Below are 11,163 nucleotides of genomic sequence, written 5' to 3'. Positions count from 1 at the left end.
AAGCAAGAACGATGAATAACGAAGTCTATACGATTGTGCCGAAATTATATACGATAGCAAAAGATGGACATACGAAGGTTAACCGAAGACGGGTATTTAAGCTTCATATCTTAGCCGAAGCCTACACGATGGATCACGAAGGCTACACGATGGATTACGATGATGGCGTGGTGGCCATACGATGTCTAAAAGACGTCGTGTACAGCTTACGATGCATTCAAATTATATGCCGAAGGCGTCACGCGTTTTAAATTGTTTGATCAATACTGAATATATATTATATTGTACATTTAATTTCTGGTTTAATCATAAGACGTATACAAGTATACAAACGATCTAAAAATGCTTTCTACCTGTTTTGAACTTTTTTATGATACGAACAGAATTTCGACAACATATCGTTTCTGTACAAGTCTGCCATGCATGGCGGGAAATCGACCTTTTTGTCTAATTCTTATAAAACTTAGTTTATTATCCCCTCGCCTACTACAAGTTGCGTGTAGATAAAATTGTTATGGACACTCTAGAACCAAAATGCTCAAAACTTGGTATGGTGTTACTCGTTAAGAATATCTTAAGCGCTATTGACTTTAAAGTTCAAAGGTCAAGGTCACAGTGGCAGTTGTAATTCAAGGCAATATCACCCTTGTGAACACTCTAAAATCAATATGCTTCAAAAGATTTTAACCACATTTAGTATATTGTTCCTCCTTGTAATGATCTGACATTTTTTACGTTCAAGGCCAAAGGTCAAGGTCATGCAGATGGACTTGTTTTTTCTCCTTGAAATAGCATAATACACAGGAAATTGGTTGCTCATTTTTTTTACCTGCTGGTTCTAAAGACAATATTAAAGGTATTTCCAGTTACTGAATGTTTTGGTTGATTTCTAAAAAAATAGTTTATGTATCAAATATGCATATTCAATTTACCATTTTCTGCATGTGTCATATACAAATATAGTGTCCATATTTGTTCCCAATATGTTAGATACGAGGGGATGCCACGCTCGGCATTGCCTTTTTGGACTGTAAAATGTGTGCACTAGTCTTATTAATCATCCATAATTATGCCCATGTTTACTGATCTATCTTAAAGGTAAGGTAATGGGTTTGTTGATCCCTTTTATTCAAAAAGAGTTCTTTCCAGGAGAATATCATAATAATATAGACAAAAGGAAGGATGTGGAGAAAGCAACAAATGCGGCAAAATATGACATACATAAAACAAAATGGTTATGGAGTAAACATTCGAGAGTGACAACAACTCAGACGATACATAAAAAATCAGAATAATGAAGAAAAAGTTGGTTTCCCTATATATACGTGTACCTGCAGTGTTGGTGTACGAGGCGCGTTTATGATTTTCATTATGTTACTTCATATGAAAAATTGACAAAAAATAATATTTTACTCGTAAAAGTAAATCCTGAGCCTGTAATAGCTGCTCTTCTTGTTCCATTTGAATTAATAGAAACAACGCTGTCGCCTTTCTTGTTTTCATAGAATCATATGATATGAGCTCCATGTTCTGTGAACGTCTTTCTTAACTCGTATTAGACTGACCAGTGCATATCGCGCATGGCAATTTAAATGTATTTTAGCGCGAAAATTAACTTACATTTAGCTGGGTTTATTGCCGTCGTAGTTCCATCTTGTCGCCTTCGTACTTTTATTCGATGGCAACACGACGGGATAACGAGGTCTTCACGAAGTCGTGTTGCCATCGTAAGACCTTCGGGTAGCTTCGTGATTCATTCGTGTAGACATCGAAATGTCAAAACTGCCCGATGGAAACGATGGAAACACGAATGCAATACGATGTTCAAAGATGCATTCCCGGTGACATTACGATTGTGAGGATGGTGATACGAACTCAATACGAACCCTCAACATCGGACGCACCTTCAGGGATTTTTTAACATGTTAAAAAATTTAGAACCTTTCCCGAAGTTTTCCCCGAAGGCTAGAAAAAGTGGCCGATGGTTCTACGATGGTTAAAGATGGCACTACGAATAGCCCGATCTGGATACGATCAGTCCCGATTTTGAAAATTTCCATAATCGTGTTGCCATCGGCGTAAAAATCGGGACAGTGTGACGCGGGCATTAAAGTTTATTTCATAGAATCCAATGTTCATATATGTCATTTATGTATGTTTTTTTTAACTAATGTTTTAAACCGTGTAGTGAAACAAAACAAAAATTTAGTCAACTACTACTGAAAATAAGCCCTGGTTTTCTTGAAATCATAAAAATATACTTATTGAACATTAATCCACAATTTGCTAATGGGAAATCATATGTAGATTTTGGCTCAGAATAGTCACTAAATTTGACATTTCTCACGCCTGGTAAACTAGTAAATATGAATCAAATGGTTTAGCAAGAACTTTTTTTCTAGTATAAAATATCAAACATATAGATTTACTAGGTCGAATTGTTTTATAATCAACCAGATATATTTTGTTAAACTAGATCATTGCATGCTGTAAATAACAAACTGGGAGCTTGTCTCGTTTATTGTTCGGAACAATATAATTAAAGATTTAATCGGAATTATTTTTCTACCACAAGTAAGTGCGGCTAATAGTTATCAAAGGTACCAGAATTATAATTTAGTACGCCAGACGCGCGTTTCGTCTACATAAGACTCATCAGTGACGCTCACATCAAAATATTTATAAAGCCAAACAAGTACAAAGTTGAAGAGCATTGAGGGTCCAAATTTCCAAAAAAGTTGTGCCAAATACAGCTAATGTAATCTATGCCTGGGATAAGAAAATCCATAGTTTTTCGAAAAATTCGTAGTTTTGTAAACAGGAAATTTATAAAAATTACCACATTATTGATATTCATGTCAACACCGAAGTGTTGAAAACTGGGCTGGTGATACCCTCGGGGACGAAACGTCCACCAGCAGTGGCATCGACCCAGTGGTGTAAATAGTTATTAAAGGTACCAGAATTATAATTTAGTACGCCAGACGCGCGTTTCGTCTGCATAAGACTCATCAGTGACGCTCACATCAAAATATTTATAAAGCCAAACAAGTACAAAGTTGAAGACATTGAGGGTCCAAATTTCCAAAAAAAGTTGTGCCAAATACAGCTGAGGTAATCTATACCTGGGATAAGAAAATCCTTAGTTTTTCGAAAAATTCATAGTTTTGTAAACAGGAAATTTATAAAAATTACCACATTATTGATATTTATGTCAACACCGAAGTGTTGAAAACTGGGCTGGTGATACCCTCGGGGACGAAACGTCCACCAGCAGTGGCATCGACCCAGTGGTGTAAATAGTTATCAAAGGTACCAGAATTATAATTTAGTACGCCAGACGCGCGTTTCGTCTACATAAGACTCATCAGTGACGCTCACATCAAAATATTTATAAAGCCAAACAAGTACAAAGTTGAAGAGCATTTAGGGTCCAAAATTACAAAAAGTTGTGCCATATACAGCTAAGGTAATCTATGCCTAGGATAAGAAAATCCCTAGTTTTTCGAAAAATTCATAGTTTAGCAATAACACAGTTATTGTCAAAATGACAGTGATAATTGTGACATCTAGGGGTTTTTCGTCCAGTCGATACTATGAACTCATATGTTATTCATTGAACAATGTCATACGTGTCATGTCGTTTTTACACTAAATTCGCTGGTTGTGTACTGAATGGTACTCTATTTTTCTCCGGGAGAACACAATAATTTATAATTTGTAATTTGCTATGACGTAGCATTCAGTAATGATGGGTATCCTATGTATTTTGTCCTTATGTAAGATGTTTTATGCTTCATGACGTGTTTTTATTTTGTGCTATTACGTAATGCAATCGTAACTATTCGGCCTTTCTGGTCGCACGAAGAAATTGTACAGCGTAGCGAGAATGACCAAGTAGTTACGATTGTTAAGTAATTGTTTCCATTGTCACAATTGCATAAATCAGATGGCATTATGGGTAATAATTTTGACAAAGTAGAATCTTAACAAGACAGAGTAATGAGGAAAAACAACTGAAAACGACACAACATTATTTTTAAAGCCACAATCACAAATAGGTTGAACAATATGATGTGTCGGTGTTTCAACTCATTCTTTAATGTTTTCGATCATGCAGATCTTTAAATACCAGTCTAAGGTTTTTGGTTGTCGTTCGAAAAATGTTTTACATTTAACCACCCTTATTATTTTGTATTTACATTCTGTCATATACCAAATTTATTTGTTCAGTGTATTTTCACTTGTTTTTGTAAATATGTCTTTTGATTGCTATGTTGTGATGTTATACTATTGATTCATGTTAGGGTGAATGTTGTCGCTTTTCAAAACGTTTAAACCCGCTGAATTTGTTTGCACCTGTCCTAAGTCAGAACCTGATGTACGTGGTTGTCGTTTAGTAATGTTGTTTATACATATTTCTCGTTTTTCGTTTTTATATAGATTAGACTGTTGGTTTTCCTGTTTGAATGGTTTTACACTTGTCATTTTTGTGACCCTTTATAGCTTGCTGTTCTGTGTGAGACCACGCTGTAAACAGAAAATTCCTCAGCAATTGATAAGATAAAAAGCGCAAACACATCTAACGAATGGATAACAACTGTCACATTTCTGATTAGGTACATGTATTTATTTATGTAGAAAATGGTGGATTAAACCTGGTTTGAAAGCTATCTAAACCTCTCACTTTTACCTAATTTTAAAAACCGTATGGTGACCTATAGTTGTTTATTTCGGAGTCATTTCATCCCCGAGGGTATCACCAGCCCAGTAGTCAGCACTTCTGTGTTGACCTGAGTTATCATTTATACGATCATGATAATAAATTAACTGTTAACAAAATTTTGAATTTTTTAAATACTAAGGCTTTTCTACCTCAAGAATAGATTACCTTAGCTTTGGCAAAACTTTGAGGAAATTTGAGTCCTCAATGCTCCTCAACTTCGTACTTTATTTGGCCTTTTAACATTTTTTGATTCGGTTGTCACTGAGGAGTCTTTTGTAGACGAAACGCGCGTCTGGCGTTAATATAAAATTTTAATCCTGGTATATATGATGCGTTTATTGGTCTGTTGTGGAGAGTTGTCTCATTTGCAATCATACCACATCTTCTTTTTTATAGCATATGTCGAATATTAACAGAAAACGCCATGGTTAAAAAAAAATCCTGTAGACAAACAATAATACACAAAACACAACATAGAAAACAAAAGACAACACGAACCCCACTTTCATGTGTTCCTGAAGGCTAAGCAGATCCTGCTCCCAATCTGGCACCCGTCGTATTGCTTATGTTATTACAAACCCGGTACTAAGTCTAATTCGGTAGGTCACATTCTGGAAAAGGGTACGGGATTGTAGTGACGACATTTCGAACTTATCCCTTATCATCTATGAAGTGGAAATTCCATACGGTCAACCAACTCGTAATGGCGTCTATAAAACTTACGAAGAGATGACTTCTGCTTCACCACTTTGACTCTTGGTGTAAAAGCATCCCTGTGAGCAGCAACTCTATATCAAGGAAATCATGATAGGAAATACAAGCCCTGAAAACTGTAAAATATATATTTCGTATGCAGAGGCTACTGGAATGTTTCTACATAGAAATGAAAAATTTACAATTTGGAAGTTGAATCATCTCTTTTGTCGTAATGTTTTGTTTTCAACTGACTCTCATTGTCAATTTCTAGATGCAAGTCAAGATATGAGGCAGACTTAACTTTAACAAACCGACGAGATAGAAGATTTCAGCTTCCCAATTGTGAACTTTCTATGTCTATGAAGCAACATTCCAAAAGCCTGCATACAGTGTGAAAATTATTTCCCTATTTTAAATACAATAGTCCAGATCTTGCACTTCCCATGATTTGCTCGATAGAGGATTGCTGCTCAAAAAGAAGCTATTGAATCAAGAGTTCCAAGTGGTGAAGTAGAAATCCTCGACAATTTTATGTACTCTCTAAAGAGTTGGATGGCCGTTATGGAATATCTGTTTCACAGATGTCGACGGATGTGTTCCAAACGTCGTCACCACAATCCTTTCTTATTTTCCTCGAATGTGAACTACCGACTAAGTTTTATACGACAAGATGAACTAAATGAAAAATATGATTTGCTAGCCCTTACTGAGCACCCGATTTCACTTCAAGTGTTGGAGGGGTTCGTGTTGGTCAGCTTTTAGTTTTCTATGTTGTGTTTTATTCATGTTATGCTTAGTGTTGTGTCATGGCATTATCAGTTTACTTTGGACTTTTTATTCTAAATATTCATATTTATCTTTGTGGTCTCTTTTTATATAGTGAATACGAATGATTGTTTTGTACATGACATCATGTTTTATAATGTTCGTTTTAAAATTTATAAGACAATAATAACAGAAAATTAAATATAATAAACTAAATACCACATAGCTAAGAAGATTGATAGAGCAGATGTTTACCCCTAAGAAAACATTGTTACAACATTTTCTCGAGGTTCCTCCTATATTATTTGTATGATAAAGTTCTGTATGTCACTCTTTATCTACGCATCAAACCTAGATTAAAAAGGCAGGATTTTCGATATATAAAAAAAACATGGCTCCGTGTAAACCCGCATCATATTGATGTGCCTATCTCAAGCATTAAACCTCTGTGACATTGATTTTTCGTTATTTCGGGGATCGAGGGTTGATGGAAGAACTCCCTTTGTTTGACAGTTTGTATAGACTTTATAACAATTAAGAGCTGGGTATGTTGTATACACTACAAACCAGTAAAAGTCTGAAAAAGCCTATATTTGTACTCGACTGTACTGATGTTTACTCAACCAGTCTGAATTGGTCTGATATTTACTTGTTAATACTGAACTGTAGTCTGAACAATACTTAACAGTAGTTGTTGTTTGTTTGTTTGTTTATGTAATTTAATTTAATTTTCTCGTTTTTATGCCCCATTTATAGGCATTATGTTTTCTGGTCTGTGCGTCCTTCTGTCCGTCTGTACGTTCGTCCATTCGTTCGTCCGTCCGTCCGTTCGTCCCGCTTCAGGTTTAAGTTTTTGGTCGAGGTAGTTTTTTATGAAGTTGAAGTCCAATCAATTTGAAACTTAGTAAACATGTTCCCTATGATATGATCTTTCTAATTTTAATGCCAAATTAGAGATTTTATCCCATTTTCCACTGATTATAGGAAATGAAAGTGCAGATGGGGCATCCGTGTACTTGGGACACATTCTTGTTTTATATAGATTAGACTGTTGGTTTTCCCGTTTGAATGGTTTTACACTAGTAATTTTGGGGCCCTTTATAGCTTGTTGTTCGGTATGATCCAAGGCTTCGTGTTGAAGGCCGTACATTGACCTTTAATGGTTTACTTTTATAAATTGTTATTTGGATGGAGAGTTGTCTCATTGGCACTCATACCACATCTTCCTGAATCTATTAACAGTCTGAACTTGAACTCGACCAGTACTTAACTAATTTATACGAGCCTGAACAATGCTCGACCTAGTCTCAACCATACTCGACCAATTATTAACCAACCTAGACCTATTCTTTGTATCTATCAACTGAGTTTTATCAATTTAGGAGATGTTTTAAAAGAAAATTGAACAACAACTACAATACCCCTTTCCCTTTTCACGAATGTGACCTACCGAATTAGACTATTTACCGGATTTGTAATAACATAAGCAACACGACGGGTGCCACATGTGGAGCAGGATCTGCTTACCCTTCCGGAGCACCTGAGATCATCCCAAGTTTTGGAGGGTTTCTTGTTGCTTATTCTTTAGTTTTCTATGTTGTATCTTTTGTACTATTATTTGTCTGTTTGTCTTTTTATTTTTAGCCATGGCGTTGTCAGTTTATTTTCTATCTATGAGTTTGACTCTCCCTCTGGTATCTTTCGTCCCTCTTTTGAAATTAAAAATGTATTTAACATGTTCAATAAAGTACTGAAATGAAAATTTCACAGCAATCAATCATAATATAACTTACACTTACATAATTATATATATCAACTTTAAAATATAAGTAAAACAAGCTGATCAAATAATCTAAAAAATGAATTGTGACTAATATTTTCAATGTTATTCGAAAAAATTGAATGTTTCAGATGTATTTTATGGTACCTGGACCATTTTCACCATTAACTTAAGCTTAGTATAGATTTATTGTGTCAGTTTTCTTTAGTTGATAATACAGTTAATATTTTTGTTTTTATAAATATATATATATAAAATAGTATATAAAGCAACTTAATAAATTTTTAAAAAATGAGACCTTTGTAATGTTATGTTTAACCAAGAATTTAATATAATAAGGATAATAGAATTTCCATAGCAATCCTTGATAACCTTTTTTTTAAAAAGGAAATGTGTTCCTAAGTAACAGTAAAAATTTATTTCAATTAAATCTAAGTATTTTTTGTCAAATTAAAGACATGGCACACAAAAAACACTTTATTAATGGTTTAATTGCCTAAGTACATGTTTGATTTAAAGTAAAAAGAAAGCCATATTTTCTTAAACTCGTGTATTACTTATCTAGTATATTCAAAAGGCCTTGTTATTTAAGTTAAACAGGATGTTGCAATTTTGAATAAATGTTATTTAGAATTTAATACTCCTGACTTAATATAACTGGTTTTACTTAAAATACATTTAAGTAATATCATCCAAATCAACTGCAGAGCATAAAACAGTACAGGGATCTCAACTGAAAATCGTGGTATTTGGTTTTTCGGATATAAAATACATTCCAGACGCAGCAAATATTCTAGGTAACAGTTCAGTATATAAATGAATACTTTGAAACTACCCAGGTTAATCTGGTGACGTTTTCGTATCAGTTGCGAGTGGTATGCTCTGATAAATTAAACAGACTTATAACTAAGTAAGGTCCTTTGTATCGGCCGCAACATTAAAACCAGAGCAGACGGAACATTACCTTTTTATGCTCAATCCCAACAACCCACTTCTCCATGTTGATTGTAGGCAATTCTAAAGTGCATGATCGGTTGGTTGTTATAGGTCGTATGTCTATTGTTGAAGACTTGCGGCCTCTTATGTGTTACAGTTTTTGTTCTGTTATATTACTGTCTAATCAACGTATACCCCAAATCTCCTTTAAGTTAGCACTAAAGATTGAAATATCGACTACTATATGACTATTTCCATTAAACTTGTTGAATACTCCCCTAATAGCAGTAGTGATTCTTTTTTTAATTTTAGAATGTAAAAGACTCATTTTACGCTACTCTATAATTTGAAGGGAATCTTAACCACAAAACCAGGTTCAACCCACCATTTTTTTCTTAAAATGTCCTGTACCAAGTCAGGAAAATATCAGTTGTTATCTTATAGTTCGTTTCTGTGTGTGTTGCGTTGTCGTTTAGTTTTTTGTTGCACATTACTGTCTCTGTTGATTCGTTGTTTTCCTCTTATATTTGATGTGTTTCCCTCAGTTTTAGTTTGTAGCCCGGATTTGTTTTCTCTCAATCTATTTGTGACTTTCGAACAGCGGTATACTACTGTTGCCTTTATTTGATTCAGTTTGAGGTATGAGCGATAAATATCTGTTCTACATGAGAACCAATTGTGAACGCTGTTCGGGTTTATTTATGGAAGCTGCTCCTTGTAAATCGTGGTTTATGCCTTTCTATCCAATTTGTTGTCGTGCTTTGGTCATCTGTCCCATGTGTTCTTAAAGATTGTTTGATGTTGAAAATACCAAATGTAGACGGACATCGCAATTTTGATTTATGGTACTGTAATTGGATGTTATGTTTAACACCTGATACACCTGTGTTTTGTTGTTGGTTTTTTTTTTTTATTATTAAAATCAGTCTTTAACAAATCATGATTAAAATTATTCCTCTTTTAAAATCAATTTTCACATAAAAAAATCTAAAGTGTTCTTGACATCTCAAGAAATTCATAAGTATTTTATTATTTTTTCAATTGAACAAAAGAGGCGAAAGACACTACTCAGACTTTAAAAAGGGCAACAGTGTTTGAGAAGAAACTTGATGAACAAAGGTTGTTGTTAAATATTTCGTATCAACTTCACAAATAATACATGTCACAGTGTTTCTTTTATTTTTCTTTGTTGAAACTTTACTGTTTTGGCCATTTTTTGTAATATCATTTTTGACGTGGTACGGTATTCATACATCCCGCCATTCTTTTATTGTGCTATGGTCATTTTTAATTTTCATTTATGCGTATGTGTTTTATCTACTGAGTGTCTGCATTTCATTTTGTTTTTCTTTGTTGATATATATAATTTAAATTGAGAATGGAAATGGGGAATGTGCCAAAGAGACAACAACCCGACCATAGAAAAAAACAACAGCAGAAGGTCACCAACAGGTCTTCAATGTAGCGAGAAATGCCCGCACCCGGAGGCGTCCTTCAACTGGCCCCTAAACAAATATATACTAGTTCAGTGATAATGAACGCCATACTAATTTCCAAATTGTACACAAGAAACTTAAATCAAAATAACACAAGACTAACAAAGGCCAGAGGCTCCTGACTTGGGACAGGCGCAAAAATGCGGCGGGGTTAAACATGTTTGTGAGATCTCAACCCTCCCCCTATACCTCTAGCCAATGTAGAAAAGTAAACGCATAACAATACGCACATTAAAATTCAGTTCAAGAGAAATCCGAGTCTGATGTCAGAAGATGTAACCAAAGAAAATAAACAAAATGACAATAATACATAAATAACAACAGACTACTAGCAGTTAACTGACATGCCAGCTCCAGACTTCAATTAAACTGACTGAAAGATTATGATTTCATCATATGAACATCAGGCACACTCCTTCCCGTTAGGGGTTTAGTTTCATACCATCATAACATATATGAGAGGAACATAACCCGTGTCATGCCAACAACTGGTTTTTGAATAAATGTGTTTAGTTCCGATGCAAAGACCCTATAAGTGAATCAATATTAACGCCAAAATATGCAATCTTTAATGACCTGACAACAGTATCGTAACTATATCCCATATAGTTGTTTGTTTTATATTGATTAAGATTATAACACAATGTTGACTGTTCTGGAGAAATCGGTTTGCGCTAAATTTGCGTCCTTTTGCACCAAAACTTTGTTCTCCAAAGCCACGTTTGCGCCTTCTGTTTAAAACTACATAGTACCATTTGCGCCAA

Source organism: Mytilus edulis, chromosome 5, assembly GCF_963676685.1.
Source record: "Mytilus edulis chromosome 5, xbMytEdul2.2, whole genome shotgun sequence".
Taxonomy (NCBI): Eukaryota; Metazoa; Mollusca; class Bivalvia; order Mytilida; family Mytilidae; genus Mytilus; species Mytilus edulis.
The sequence above is the reverse complement of the archived record's forward strand: the minus strand, read 5'-3'. Positions refer to the sequence as shown.